Genomic DNA, 16,080 nt, shown 5'->3' with positions numbered 1-16,080 from the left:
GACAAAAGTTCAAAAATGACACGCCAGCTTGGACTCGCCACGCGCAAGCACCACCGCCCCCAACAACGTAGAAGAAGAAAAGGTGGAGACCAGGGACAGTTGCCCTTAGAGAAATTCGCAAATATCAGAAGAGCTGCACACCAATTATTCCAAAGGCACCTTTTGCTCGTCTCGTCAAAGAGATTATCCTCGACCAGCGCCGGGATGTCAATCGTGTGCAAGCGGCGGCACTAGGCGCTCTGCAACAAGGTGCTGAGGATATTTTGGTTTCGCTTTTCCAAGACGCAGTTTTGTGCATGGTGCATGCAAAACGTGTCACTATGAAGCCATCTGATCTTCGTCTAGCTAGGCGTATCCGTGGAGACAACTCTCTCTTTCACTAGATAGGAGAAGCCTTTGTAATGCAACAAATCCGTGTTTTGTAATCTCAATTTGATTAATGAAAAACCATGTCTATTTTCAAAAAAGTTGTTTTCTATTGCAAGTGATTGTCGTCTTGTCAAGGTAATTGTAGTCTTTTGCATGTAATTGTTGTCGCTACGTACATTCGACCTCATGTGAACGCTTGTCTGCCACCACCCGTCCGACTTTGGCTCGACTCGACGGGCCGATTTCTCCTGCGTATGGCCCCAAAAGGGTAGATCAGATGTGCAGGTTGCGCCGGGGCTGAAGGGGGGGGGGGTCGGTGGGTCGCGCCGTGGAACCTGTGCGCCACGGAGCGACTATAGCCAGGTCAAACAGGCTACAGTCGCTCCGTGGTGCACAGGTTCCACGGCGCGACCACCGGCCCCCCCGTCGGCCCCGACGCACCCCGCACATCTGATCTACCCTTTTGGGGCCATACGCAGGAGAAATCGGCCCGTCGAGTCGAGCCAAAGTCAGACGGGTGGTGGCAGACGAGCGTTCACAAAAATTGATTGAAACATCATGACATGACATGACAACAACATATAAACACATCAAGAAGATAAAACTTAAAATCAGCTCGACAAACATCTTGATGTCATTAATTGTTTGATTTTCACAAAAGGCAAATGAGTACATTGGATCTAGCCAACTCGCTTGATGAGCTTGGTGAAAGCCTCGTGGGTGACAGTCTTTACCAATGGTTTGTCACCAATGCGTTCGGCTATCTCTTTGGCATCAGTGATGACAAGGCATCAGTGATGCCTTGTCCAAGGCTAAGGCCACAAAATCCTAGGAAAGACCCCGCACTTTTATCACCAAAGCTATAGATAGTTGCTTCCCTATTTACAAGAATACATTTATGGGCATTTTGGGCTATAGGGGCTTTAGACAGGATGGCGCTTAGGGCTCTGCACTTCAAAAATTCCGCTTGCGCGTCATTTGAAAAGTCGTTGTGAATCACGCGAAGCATCTCGGCATTGAAGCTCGGGATGTAGTGCCATAGCGCAGCATCTTTCCCCTCCACCTCCTTTCGTGCTCCACCCTTTCGGCTTGCGAACCAGTCCATTTCTCTTGCGGTCTACAAAGTAGATAGAAGAATGAGTTGACTTCAAAAAATTACAAATTAAGAGGGAAGAAATTGGGTGTACTACCTCAGTGGCATCATCATGATCCGCAAGGTTTGCATCACTAATATTGATGCTCCCGGGGCTGACGGAATCCAAAATGGCAAGCAGCTTGTGAGGGGCAAAGCTAGTTTCTGGCACACTCTCGTAGAAATCCTTGCACTGGGATATTTGTACAAGAGTCTCTGCCACAAGGGACTCTATTGAGGCATGATTTTCCGGGAGCGCAAGCACCTTTGTGACATCTGCGGAATTGAAGTCAATGTGGATGTCATCATCTTTGGACGGCTATTGTGTGTCTTGCATGCCCGCGTACATAGCAATGACTGAGAGAGTTTCATCTTGGTGCAGCCCGAGGACATGGGCGATGTCATCCAAAAATAAGAACTCTACACCTTCTACTATGATGGGGTGTAGAGTTCGCACTTCGAGCTCTGGAACTTCATCCATGACATCGTCCCCTTCGATGTCCCGTTTCACAGCCTCAGCTTGCGGCTCTTCCGCCAGAGTCACAAGTGCAAGAGATGCTTCTTGCACTGGGGTGACAATCTCCTCCTTTGGGTCAGCTTCCTTGATCAAGAGATAAGGTGTGGCTTTCTTTGGAGGAGTGGCCTTCCTCTTTCCCTTGCTTTTCTCTATTCCCTCCACGATCAGGAGGGTAAGAGTCATGTCCCACCTCAAAAAACTTGTGCCGATGTTGCCCATTCCAAGATCTACTAGGTTATCTTCTTCCTCCTCCCTTAGATATGTGCTACTAAGGCCTTTGAGGAATCTTGCAAGCCTGAAGCTGAAATTTTTGTTCGCTTTGTAGGTATGCTTGATAAGATCCACAGGCACCCAAGTCCCCTCCTCGTCTTCAAAGTTGACACAATATTCAGCCATGTATGTGTCCATGTAGCTAGTGAACGCCCCAAACACGTCATTATGGAGTTCGGCGGTGCCTTCCATGTCATGTCTGAAAGATGGGTGCAAGCTTCTCGATCAAGTGACCGAGGTCAAGCTTGTGCAATTGAGATAGGAGAGCTTGGACGGGGGTGGCCATGCTTGAGTAGCGAAGAAGGCGAGGGGACCGCAAAGATGCAGAGAGTGAGGAGATGAACTCAAAGTGGCCAAAAGTGACTTATAAAGAGGTCTTTAAAACTTTTTTTATGTTTAAAAATTCACTTAAAACCTCCACCAAAAAAATAAAAACACGCGACATAACTTAAAAGTGCACAAAATTGAACGCAAATTGCGAGTAGCCAAAATTGTTTTGAATTAATCTCTCAAAATCTGTTACATAGCTTGCTTAATATGGATACATATAGGGAAGGGAATGCTTTTACAAAAGTAAGATGCCTCTTTCCTCTTACGTAGAGGTGTGTTATCAATCACAAATGAAAAGTCACCTTTTAGTGCAAACCTAAGGCCTAAGTACTCCCTTAGGTTCGCCATATTCCAATCAGCATTTACTACGATATCCCACACATCAGCTTGCGTGCTAACATGTACATCAAGCTGTTCTGCATTGTTGATGTCCAAATCGAGTGCTTGCCATTCGCCTCCAGTCAACTTTGAACGTCTGTAAGGAAAGATAATAGAGAGTTGTTGCTTTCCAAGCTGGTACCGAACGACCATCTTCTCCGACACCACCATGCACTTTATCTTGTCACCCTGATGTTGAATAACCTTCAAATCCGATGAAGGTGGCAGAAAGGCACTCATTGCTGTGCCTCCCTTTGCAATCCACATTGTAGGAGTCCGGTGAACATCAGCCTCCTTGAACAAAAACACAAACAAATGTAAAGGCATGAAGAACGTGAGAGTCGCACGATGTGACCCATAGGTGCACTTCATTGCATTGCACACATCAATCTCAATCCGACGTCTGGTTAGTGCAACCAAAGTATTGTCGGGCTTTGGCCAATCATGGTCCGTGAGACTTGGTGTAGGGAGCCTCCGTAGAGTCCCAGAACCATCTCTTGATGTGGGTACAATATACTCTGCATGAAAGAAGAAAACTGAGCGCTCTAAAAGCTCTGATGCCGAACAACCAGTATATAGTAGCTTGCTGATTTCAAAGTGGTGTGCCTCAAAGGTTCCAGAAAGGGCCTCTAAAGGCTCCCATTCCACAAATGTCGACGACGGAAAGATGTCAGCACAGAACATTACAAGAACACACTTGAAAAAATCAAGCTTTCGTAACATGAAATGATATTAGCATGTCTCAGTGCAGCCCATAAAACAAGAAGCACAAATAAAACTTACAATTTGCAGGAAAGTGTTTGTGATTGGCATTGTCAACACGGAGTTGCGATGCCTTGTAGACGTGTTGGATCATCACCTGCTTGCTTCCGTCAGTCCCCTGCTTGAGATCCACTATGCGACCCTTCCAATGGTGCGACTTTAACCCTATGTATCTGCGAGAGACTTTGTGGGCTCCCCTTATGCTTGGACGCATCGTCACCCACATTCCTTTTGCAAAGGTGCTTGTAACCCACAAGCCAGTGTCGTCTTGTTCGTTGTTGCTGCTAAAGGACTCCACCCTTGAACGAGGTCGGCGACTCCTTAATGACTATCATTAGGCTTGGGGCAAATTAAATTAAAGGGCCCAAGAAGACCCCAAACAAGTCCTAATGTTTAGGATATTCATCATGTTTGTGTTTAAGCATCATCCTTCCTAGTTTAGATTAGCACTAATGATACTATTAATTAGTATAGGATTAATAAGCCTTTCTTATCACCACCATCTCTATGGGAGCTTGGATCCACAAGCTTTAACAATTCTAAATATAATTCTTCTTGTAACTCACCATGCAAGAACGCATTGTTTACATGCACGTGATGCAAAATCCGACCTTTTGATGTAGCTATATCTCTCATGGTTGCCATCTTGGCAATGGGGCTGAATGTCTCCTCATAATCAATGCTATAGGTCTGAGCATAATCTTTGGTAACTAATGTTGCCTTACTAATGCTTTTATATGAGTTGTGCTTTACTTTACAAGTAGACCCACTTACATCTAATAGTCTTTTTACCCTCAGGCAGAGGCTCGACATAGGTACCAATTCCCATATCTTATTTGCATTCAATGTAGCCATTTATTCATCCATGGCTTTCTCCCAATGTATATGCCAAAGAGCATCCTCAAAACATGTGGGTTCAACCTCGTGTTGCACAACCTTTGCCTTCGTACATCAATCTCTGAGAACAGAGTTTTTGACCCTACCTCTGACTTGCGTGGTCCTGGACCTATCCTTGGTGTCCTTGCGGGCTACCTTAGCCTTACTTGCACTAGGTGTCCTGATAGGTGGAATCACAAAATACTCATCAAGGCTCTGCTTTGAGCCACTAGAATCTCCATCAACAGCATCCTTAAAACATGTGGGTTCAACTTCCTGCACAACCTTTACAAACGTATACATAATGGTGAGCTACAAACGTATACATAATGTTGAGCTACATAACCATCATATATCAATATGTGAATAGGGTTTTTGACCCTACCTAACTTGCATGGTCCTAGATCTATCCTTGGTATCCTTGGCTGCCTTAGCCTTCCTTGCACTAGCTGTCCTGATAGGTGGAACCTCCAACTCCTCATAAGGGCTCTGCTTCGAGCCACTAGACTTTCCATCTCAGGGGGTTCACTATAAGTAAACCCTCTGTGTATCACGTGCGTTTAAGGCCTATTTTAAAAATGCCTTATATGTGAAATTTTCATGAATAAAACATACCCTTTTTCCATTCAACTTGTAAATACCTCCTTAAATGGTATCCTTTTATATGTAAAAAATGTGTAAAAAAGGGATTTAAAAAAATCCCTTTTCTACGCTTACATATTTATGAGTTACCCCTCCTCCTCCCCCCCGAGCTTTCCATCAACATATGAATGCCTTACTAAAATGTCAGGCATACCAAGAGACTCATCAACCTTCTCTTTACTTTTATATGATGCACTTGCTAAACCTACAGGATTGATTTTCTGATGCATCCTACCACTCCATGGTCTATCAATAGACCCACTACTAGAGGACTCTCCTGGTCCACTTAATGACTTTGATTTTGCTAACCTAAATTCTACATAACCACCTACTCATGTGCATCAGCCCCAATCCAGTCTTTATACCAATTTCTCATCTCATCAAAGTTGACATCCCTGCTCACTTTCATCTCACGTGTGACAGGATTATAATATCTATACCCCTTTTGCTCAAGGGAGTAACCAATGAACATACATTTTTTAGCCTTTGGATCCAACTTACTGCGTAGCTCATCACGAATGTGCACGTATATAATGCATCCAAACACTTTCAAGTGTGACAAATCTAATTTTTGGTAGCACCGTTGTGGGAGTCCTGTTCATAATGTAAAATGTACTTACTTCATCCTAATAATGGTGAGGCATGCTCTTCTCAGCCATATCAATGTACGAGCAACCTCTGAAATGTGCCTATTCTTCATGCTCACTTTCATCTCACGTGTGACAAGATTATAATATCTATAACCCTTTTGCTCAAGGGAGTAACCAATGAACATACATTTTTTAGCCTTTGGATCCAACTTACTGCGTAGCTCATCACGAATGTGCATGTATATAATGCATCCAAACACTTTCAAGTGTGACAAATCTAATTTTTGGTAGCACTACCGCCGTCGTGGAGTCCTGTTCATAATGTAAACTGTACTTACTTCATCCTAATAATGGTGAGGCATGCTCTTCTTAGCCATATCAATGTACGAGCAACCTCTCCAATGTGCCTATTCTTCCTCTTAGCAACACCATTTTGCTATGCAAAGTGTACCTGCATGTGAATTGCCTCTAAATTCCATGCTTTCTTAAGTACTCACTTACTTACATTTCAAGCCCCATATATTTGAGTTCACCACATCAAGTACTCTCTTACGTACACTCCTTTGATGTGGAAATACATTCTTTTTTTTTGCTTTTCAAACTGACATAGTTCACATACTTTATGCATTCCATCCAATTTAAACTTTGGCAAACCTATAACAATTTCTGAATTCTCCATAGACTTTAATCCCTGCTCATTCACATGACCAATACATTTGTGCTAGATATTTATATTGGCCACAACACCTGCACCTTGTGTAAACATAGTAGGTTTCACCTGAGGCATGCTTATATCCAAAGTAAACATTCTACCTACTCTTTTGGCCTTTGCAACCAAACGACACTTCTTATTGAAGTCCTCAACATAGCAGCCCTCAAGGATTAAAGTATACTTGCAAAAACCCCACTCAACCATTTGTCCAATAGAAACCAAATTATTTGTTATGTTAGGCACATGAAGTACATCAACTAAGTATCTCATCTTGCCATCCTGCATAGAGAATGGAACATTCCCAATGTGAGTAATAGGATGAGTCATGTCATCCCCCATCTCTATGTAACCTGGTTTTTCCAAATTTTTGACATCGCTAACCCACTCACCATGATAGGTCATGTGGTTAGAGGCTCTCGATCCACTACCATACATCATCACCATTTGTGCAACAGTTATTGAATTCAATATGTGTTGTATGACAAACAACTACTCACATCTATCTTTAGCCTACTTGCTTGAAGATGCGTAATTGTTTTACTGCAACCTACCACTTTTTATGTCACTCTACTTCTTACATCATTTTGCTGCTACAAATTGACCTGGTTTCTCGCAATAAAAATAATCCTTTGAACTGTATCCCAATTGCTATCTTTGCCAATAACCTTGGCCTCTCTAGCTCCCCCTACCTTGTGACTGGCCTCTTCCACCTCTGTGTGTTTGTTTCTGCTATGAATAATTGGTGTCCATAATTTTAATTTCCAAAATGGCCACCGCCTTGGCCTTGACCACAACCTCTACCTCTACCTCAACCTCAACCTCAACCTGAATTGGAGGCCTGTTCTAAAGTGTTCTTACTTTGGGAGGGACTCTTCACCCAAAGACTTCTTTTCTATGAATTAACATAGACACCAAATCTTGAAAGTTGAGAACACTCTCTTTCACACCAATGGAGGTCTTGAATGGCTTGTATTCTTTTCCAAGATCATTTAAACAAACACTCACCCAGTCTTGGTCTTCCACTAAGACATTGATAGATCCAAGGGATTCAACAATACCCTAGATCTTCAACGCATACTCATTGATATGTTCTTCTTCTCCACTGTATGCAGCTCCTGTTTTAGCCGCAACTCCCTTGCTTTTGTGTTTGTCTGGAACATCTTCACGAGGTCTTGCCATGCAACTGCTGGAGTGTTAGCATCCTATATATGCCCTATCACATAGCGTGTCACACTGACTGAAAGCTAATATATGACTTTTTTTGCACCCTGGTTCCAGTCTTGAATGCCTCTATCTCTGATGGATTGGCGTTCTGTTTAGGAAAATTTGGAGGCTCCTCATTGTTTCCTTCAACATAATCCCAAAATACTTTTTTTCATCAAGAAATTTGACATTCTCAACTTCTACGTATGAAAGTTGTTCTTGTTAAGATTCTCACTGACAATTTGGTTGATGTTGTTAGACATCTTTTCTTCCAAACAATAAGAAATCTGCAAACAAACAATTTCTATATGTAACCTGCAACACATCACTATTCTACTGTAACTCTTGTAGTGATACTTCTGTACAATCTATGTATGTCACAGCACGTGATCAGAGTACATGTACATATACCCATAATCAAACAATACATGTGAAATCACTATCTAGACACCTAAAATACACTGTTACACTACAATAACTAGTGTTTGGATAGAAACAATTTCAAATTAGAACTTTTCAAAAGTGCCTAAAAACACCTTAGCCAAACAGAGCCCGAAACGCGCTTGAAACGCAAATCTGGTCCCAAATTTTAGTATAAAGTACATCTACAAAGTATTGCACACCAAATAGGCACCTCCACACCTCCGAAGATAGCTCCTTAATCAGAGATGTGTAGCTCCCAGAGAGCTACCCACCAAGGGGTGTCGTACCGAAATAAGAAGGACAAGAGATGATGATGCTCTTACCCATGTATCACTTCCTTTGCCTTTGTAGCCTCCTTTGCTTGTTGCTCAGCTCCTTAGCTTGAACCAGGCTTTGATACCATGAAAAGATTGGGGGAGGAGAGAGAGCTTGAGTTGCAAGCACACTCCCACAACAATGGATAAGACACACAATTACATGGAAGGCTAAAATCTTCTTCTCCTTCTTTCTCTCAAAGGAGGCCGACACAAGATAAGTGAAAACCAACATAAGTACTAGAGTACTATGTACAAGCGGTCCATAATGCTAAGTAGGTTCTTTGTACTAGGTAGGTGTAGTCAAGCAGTAGAATCACTAGAGAAGATCCATCATGTTAGCTAACAAATATGCCAATGGTTGTGGGAATGGTCACCCAAGCACATCATGAGTGTCAGCTCGTGTTGATCTTGACATCTCAAAAGAATGTACAAAAATTATGAAAGCCCCTTTTCTAATAGCCCAAAAGAGGGTTAAAAAATGCCTTAAGATGTGTTAACTTACATATTTCAAACAAAAAAACAACAGTCTGCATCCCTTTTAACACAATGTAGGCTATCCTCCTTCAATTTACTAGATCTTAAGATCTTTCTAAGATTTGAAGCATAGAATTAAAGTAAGTTCAAAACCCTATTAATGAATTTAGTAATATTTTCTCAAACTTAGTGTGGTTCTTAATTAATCTTGAGTGTGATTAAAATATAGATATAGAAAATATCATATCGTTCAAGATTTTTCGAAGATTAGCATGAACTTCAGCATGCCAAAGCCTTTGAGTTAGACATCATGCTACAAGATTCTTAATCTCAAATATCTTACATGTGATATTTTTCACAACATCAACCACCCAACATATTTTATTCATGATCATGCCTCAGAATGCTTTGTGTCATGTAGTGTCTAGCATTCTACTCCTATGGTAACCACTTCTTTTCAATCGTGTTATCTCTATACTTAATCGTTAGTATTTAGACACCAACTCGGGTTTCACATCCATCTTTTTGCAGTATTTCTCCTTGATCCTAGTATTCCAAATAATTTATAAAATTAACTTGTCATAATGTGCACCACAGGGATATGCAAATGCATCTTTATGAGTACCTTTATGAGCCTTTACAACTCTCTCTCTCTCTACTTTGCACTCCTCCTCCACACACACACACACACACACACAAGACTCCTTTTCTTTGTGAATTGTGATTGGAAATATGTTTATATAGATTAAGATTTATTGAACTTATAACAAATGTCCTTTAGTGATAAATAACCTTTAATTTAGACTTGACACCTACATTAGGTATTATTACACACACACACACACACACACACACACACACACACACACTTTCTAAATAATAATAGTTACATTGTTTAAATGCATAAAATAACAAAATCACCTTTGAAAGATAATGGCTTTACATTTTTAAAATAATAGCATAGGAAGTCAAATTACCAAGGAACAAACACTCCTTTGGAAAAAAAAACTCTCTCTTGAGCATTAAATTGTATAAAATAATACTTAAGCTTTGTTTTCAAAAACACCTTTTTGCTATTTTTCAAACCATATTTTATGAACGTTTTATAAAGTTATTTTCTTGAGGGCCTCCCGTCAAAAAATAGCATAATAGAAAATAAATATGTATACATGGTTTATAAAGATATTGCTACCAAAAGTTGGGGCTTTAGCGACATCAACTAACAACATTTTTAGTGATTTCTAACCGATTGAAGATGCTCTGATGAGGGATGCCAATCCCTTATCATCACAAGGTGATGCTTCAAGGGATGCTTTTAATACATGTATTCCTTAAGCCAAACAATTTATATCTCCCCCTTCACTATTCATTTATAGTTTCCCAAATAAACTTTCCCTCTTACACATAGGCAAGCATACATGCATGAAGGGCAATGGGTTAAAAAATGCAAAACTCTCTTCCCAAAAAAGGTGTGTTTTTTTAACTTTCTTAATTTTGTATATTTTAAAACCTCCAAAGTATTCATGATATTCTTATCCTTTAAACTCCTAATAGTCTTAGGGATTTTAAAAAAAATGCTCAATGTTAATAGGGTTTATAATAAAGCCTAGTAAACCCTAACACCATTAGTCTTGTCACAGCAGTAACCCTAACAATGTTATATATATAATTAATTAATCTGTAGCTTCTTCTCCTTCAAATCCCTTTGTAGGTTAGTACACTAAGCACTTTATTACTTTGTAGATTCTCCTCAAAATCCCTCTGAGGTTCTTCTCCTCCAAATCCCTCGGAGCTCTTTATTATTTTATAGATTCTCCTTAAAATCCCTTTGAGCTCTTTATTACTTTGCAGATTATCATCGAAATACCTCTGAGCTCTTTATTACTTTGTAGATTCTCCTCAAAATCTCTCTAAGGTTCTTCTCCTCCAAATCCCTTTGAGATCTTTATTATTTAGTAGATTCTTCTCCTCAAAATCCCTATGAGGTAAGTCCACTAAGCTCTTTATTATTTTGTAGATTCTTCTTCTCAAAATCCATCTAAGGTAATTCCACTAAGCTCTTTATTGTTATATGGGTAATTTGGGATTTCATTTTCATCTTTTATATTTTTATTGATTTATTATTGTTGGTTTTTATCCAATTATCTTTATTGTTCTTATATTATATTTAGATGATTATGAAGGGACACTTTTTCTTCTTTTATTAAATCTAGAAGAAGAATAAAGGGGAGGAGGAGGAGGAGGAGACTTCTTATACTTCTTTCATTATACATAAACAAGAAGTTTATGGCTATGCATAAGCAAGAAGTTTATGGCAATGCTCAAGTATGATTATACATACAACTTTATGCATAATCAAAAAGTTTATGGCTATGCTTCTTTCATTATACATAAGCAAGAAGTTTATGGCTATGCTCAAGTATGATTATGCATACAACTTTATGTTGCATAAGTTTTATTCATAAAGCATAAAGATCTTATGCATAAGTGTTATCTAGTGTCCAATGAGAAGAATATTAAAAAAAATATGTTTTCATTAGCCAAAAGAAGATGCTAGAGAAGAGGGAAGGTAAAACAGAGAGTATAAAAGAGGGAAGGTGAGATTGAGAGTATTATAAAAGAATGATAAAATAACACAGAGAGATGGACAAGGAAGGGCCGATGTGAATAAGTTGATAGATACACTAGAAAAGATGTTCCTAGCTCTAGGAGGCAAGGAAAGCCAAGGCCACATATTATCAACCTTCCAGAATGTCATCTTGTTTAAGAAGAAAAGCAGTACCAAAAGCAAAAAGAAAGATGGTGTAGCGGCTATGTTGCATTATTCGGTTTGAAATATTTTTTATGTGAATCATCTAGGAAAATTATCATAATTTCTTAATGTTTGTCTAGAAATGTTTATATTGAATAATGAGTTTTATTATGAATTTTGTACAAAATATGATAGAAACATTTTGTAAATTTATCCAAATATGATCATGTGTATAACTCTGTCTAAAGCATTTTTAAATGCAAAGAAAGCTTCATCACATTTAGTAGAGTCAATAAAGAATAAAAATCCTCCTTCCCAAGGAAAAAGCCATGGGTTTCCTTTTTGAAATTTAAGGCTAATAAATACTATGAATCCTTGAAGTTGAGACCAAAGAATACTATGAAGAGCTTAGAACTTGTGCATGAGAGAGAGAGAGAGAGAGAGAGAGAGAGAGAGAGAGAGAGAGAGAGAGAGAGAGAGAGAGAGAGAGAGAGAGAGAGAGAAACTTCACAGTGTATATTCTTAGTGGCCATAATGGGGAGTCATCATTGTTAGGGACTGCAGATGTGTTTTGCATAGCCACGCAGGAGTTGATGTCTATTGCCCCAATGATATCTAAGATACTAGACTAAGAAGGAAAATCTATGTCTTTGGTGGCGAAAATTTGCAACCTTCAAAAGTGGAAGCACACCAAAGCCCTCTACAACTCTCTTCTTGAGTTCTAAGAACTTGTAAAATGTTGTAAGATGGAAACCAAGAGAGAAGCAAAAACTTTAGAGGATTAGATTCATAAGATGGTTTAGCATGATGTACTTCAATTAACGGGGTGTCCATAATCAAGAGGTAAGCTCACATGAGGCTTCTAGTGAGATAAATCAATATAGAATATGCATGTTTTTGTGATAAAAGACATTATGCATATTTAGGTTCTCATGCAACTTGATCACATGAGGCTAGAAATATGAATTATAATTTACATGTGAGGATAAATCTTTTTTTAAGATTTTGACCTTTAAAAAAACATTATCATCTTGTAAAGGAGTACAATAAATCCCTTTAGATCACTCTTTTTGAATTATGAGAATCTGTAAAATGATGCATAGTAAAATAATTTAGCTCTTGAGTTACAAGGAATAAACCATTTTTCTCTTTGTGAATTCTGATTTCTCTAAACTTTATAGGTATTCTTCATACTTGATTTGGGGTTTAAAAAATACATTTATGATAATAAATATCCTCTATAACTTCCTAAAAGGTTAGAAAATTGATATTTTGATTTCTCGATAGAGAAAACTTTGACAATCCCATATGACCAATGTCCATATGCAACCAAAACTAGGCATCATTTGGGGGGGGGGCATATTTAAGAAACTATTCTAGCTAGAAACTATGGGCTAAAAACTATGGGATGATGCATTTTTATAGGCAACTTGGTTGGAGTGGCATGGGTTTGTAAATGTAAGGAAAGTTGTAGACAAGCCCTTTTCTTCCATTCATCACAAGAACTTATGCTAGGACCACCTTCTTTTGGGGTCAATGCAGACTTCCCTTGGTATGGCAATGTACTTTCTTCACATCTGATGATCATTTAGGAGATAGGTCTTACGCCACTTGGTTTTTAGTCCCAGATGACCTGTGGTGTTGTACTCCTAGATGATTATTTAGGAGATAGGTCTTGTGCCACCACTTGGTTTGTACTCCCAGATGGCTTATATCTATTATGTAGTCCCTTGTACAGATCAATAAATTTCCATCCTCCTTTGGTGCATGCCAAAGGGTGGTTGAGCTTTGACTAGGCAAATAGGTTGTCCATTTGTTAATTCACCATGCAGACTTTATCCATATCAAAGGGTGTGTCAAGGATGTCAAGGAAGTTTCCTTTGAAGATGAGGTCCCATAGACACTAAGTGTTGCTCATGGATGAGCAAGGACACCCCTAGGTTCTTTCGATCATCTTTGTTGTGCCATTGCAGTGGCACCTCATTGGGTTGGGCCCCTCCTATGTGGTTACGCTCATTGAGATCAAGCCTCTCATTGAATAGTTTGATGATTGGGGGCTCGTAGATCTAGGTGATAAGGTGAGGGAGAAGCTCAAGAATGGGGGGTTGGAATGTGGATGTAGCAAATAGCCCCGTGGGGATGATGATGCATACGGATTGGCGGGAGGGTTTTGGGTAGGGTGTTGGTTTGGAAAGGGTGGAGGGATGGTGGGGTGGCATTAGGGTCACTCATTATCGGTTGGTTTGGGTCCTACTCCTTGGGATCTTCTTTGGTTTGGAAAGGGTGGAGTGATTTGTGGGGCTGCACATCAGCAGGCACTCATTGTCTCGTGGGTCTTGCTCCTTGGGATCTTCTTTTGGATGGGATGTTGGTTTAGAAAGGGTGGAACAATTAGTGGGGTAGCATCGGGGTCGCTCATTGTTAGTAGCTTTGGTTCTTGCTTCTTGGAATCCTCTTTGTCACCCAAATTACTAGAAGAGTATGCTTTTATCACCTTTTGCCAATCTTCATCACTCTTAAAGGCTTGCACACAGCTTGCTTGTTCAAGGTCATCTTATTAATTTGTAGGTATGTGGCTTCTGAAAAAAAGGCATAGTCCTCTTGTATCTCATCAATAGAGAGGTCTTAGGATAGGCTATATGAATGGTTTAAATGGTGGTATCTCTAGTTTCAAGGGCCTATTCAAGGTATATGTAGACTATTTGATATAGTCCTATATTGGTTGTTGGGCATGTGTGACATAGTTGGTGGTAGATCAACTTCACTCATTTGGCAAATGAGGGTCTTCATGGCTACCAAGGTAGAAATAATTGGATATTTGTAGATAGGGTAGTCAGGCAGGATGGTTCCGTGAGTTCAAGGAAGTGGTCTTCCATAGTGGTCTTCCATGGAAGTGGAAGACCACTATGGAAGTGGTCTTCCATAGTAAAAAATGTAGAGTTGATAAATAAGTGGTAGGGTGGAGTGAGGTTAGACATGACCGAGTGAGTGGAAGTGGAAGTGGTCTTCCATAGTAAAAAATGTAGAGTTGATAAATAAGTGGTAGGGTGGAGTGAGGTTAGACATGACCGAGTGAGATTCGAGGGTGGTGTCCAACATGGAAATGGATTAGTTGTAGAAGAAGAGGGTGGAAAGGGTTAATTTCATGAGGTTTTGATGTGGGTAAGGATGGTGTAGAAGGTGGGGGTGGATATTGGTTCAGATAGAAAGATGTTAAATTGAAGTAGGTGTAGAGGGAAAGGGTGCAATTGTTGAGATTAAGAGTATCCCACGGAGGATGCATAATTTGTTGCTAAAGTTTCAAGGTTGATTACTCAAGAGAAAAGCATATCTAGCTTCCTTTAGTCATGCCCTTCTAAGTGGGTTTCATCCAAGGGAGGTGATGGCTTCTATCTTATGACTTTTTGTGTGTACCTTGGAGATGAGGTTTTCTTTGTGTTAGAAGAGATCTTGGTAAGCCTTATCTTTAGCATACCACTTTTCCATGGCATGGTTATACTCATTGTGGAATTTTGTTAGGGCCATTTTTACCTCTCCAATCTTTCTATAAGGGTTTATTGTGAGGCTTATTCACTTGGAAGTATGTACCTCCTAAATTAGTTTCTCATACAATTCCTATCCTGGAAGAATGAGCAAAGCCTTCATGACATAGGGCTTATTCAAAGAACCCCAAGTACTCCAAGATGGTCAAGGAATAAATTGGCGGCTTATAGCATCCAAGTTTACTTACACAATTGAGCATATAAATGGGTATCTCCCCTACATAGCAATAGTGGCCAAAGAAGAACAAAAAGATCAAAGTTTGTGTTACAAACAAGGAGGCATATAGCTCCTTGATGCCTTTTTGGCCTATAATCACGTGGAAAATATACCTGCTGTTGCTGAAAGATCAACATAAGATAACATTCACGAATAGATTAGGGCTCATATGCATGTCAGGGCATTATAAGGTTATGCCATTTGGTTTACCCAATGCACATAAAATTTTTCAAAGGCTTATTTGCATGCCTTACAAGGATTTTATTTGGAAATTCCTTAAGGTTTTCATGGATGACCTCCCTTTGTGCTAATTCAAAATGGAAAGTACATCTTTGGTGTTTATGGTATTAGTATTACAGGTTCACACTGACGAAAGCGCTCGATGGTGTGCATGTGGAGAGAGAGAGAGAGAGAGAGAGTATGCTCAAAAAGAGAGAAAGTATTGCACGACTCAATGATGGTTGATTGATATGATTGAAGTTCACCAAGTATAATGTTTTTTTCAAGCTTGAGAGTAGCCTTATCTTTTAACACATACACATGACACATGTCAACACATACACACGCACACTAA

This window comes from Cibotium barometz, chromosome 51, assembly GCF_041138505.1.
Source record: "Cibotium barometz isolate CiBa-2024 chromosome 51, ASM4113850v1, whole genome shotgun sequence".
NCBI classification, from domain to species: domain Eukaryota; kingdom Viridiplantae; phylum Streptophyta; class Polypodiopsida; order Cyatheales; family Cibotiaceae; genus Cibotium; species Cibotium barometz.
The sequence above is the reverse complement of the archived record's forward strand: the minus strand, read 5'-3'. Positions refer to the sequence as shown.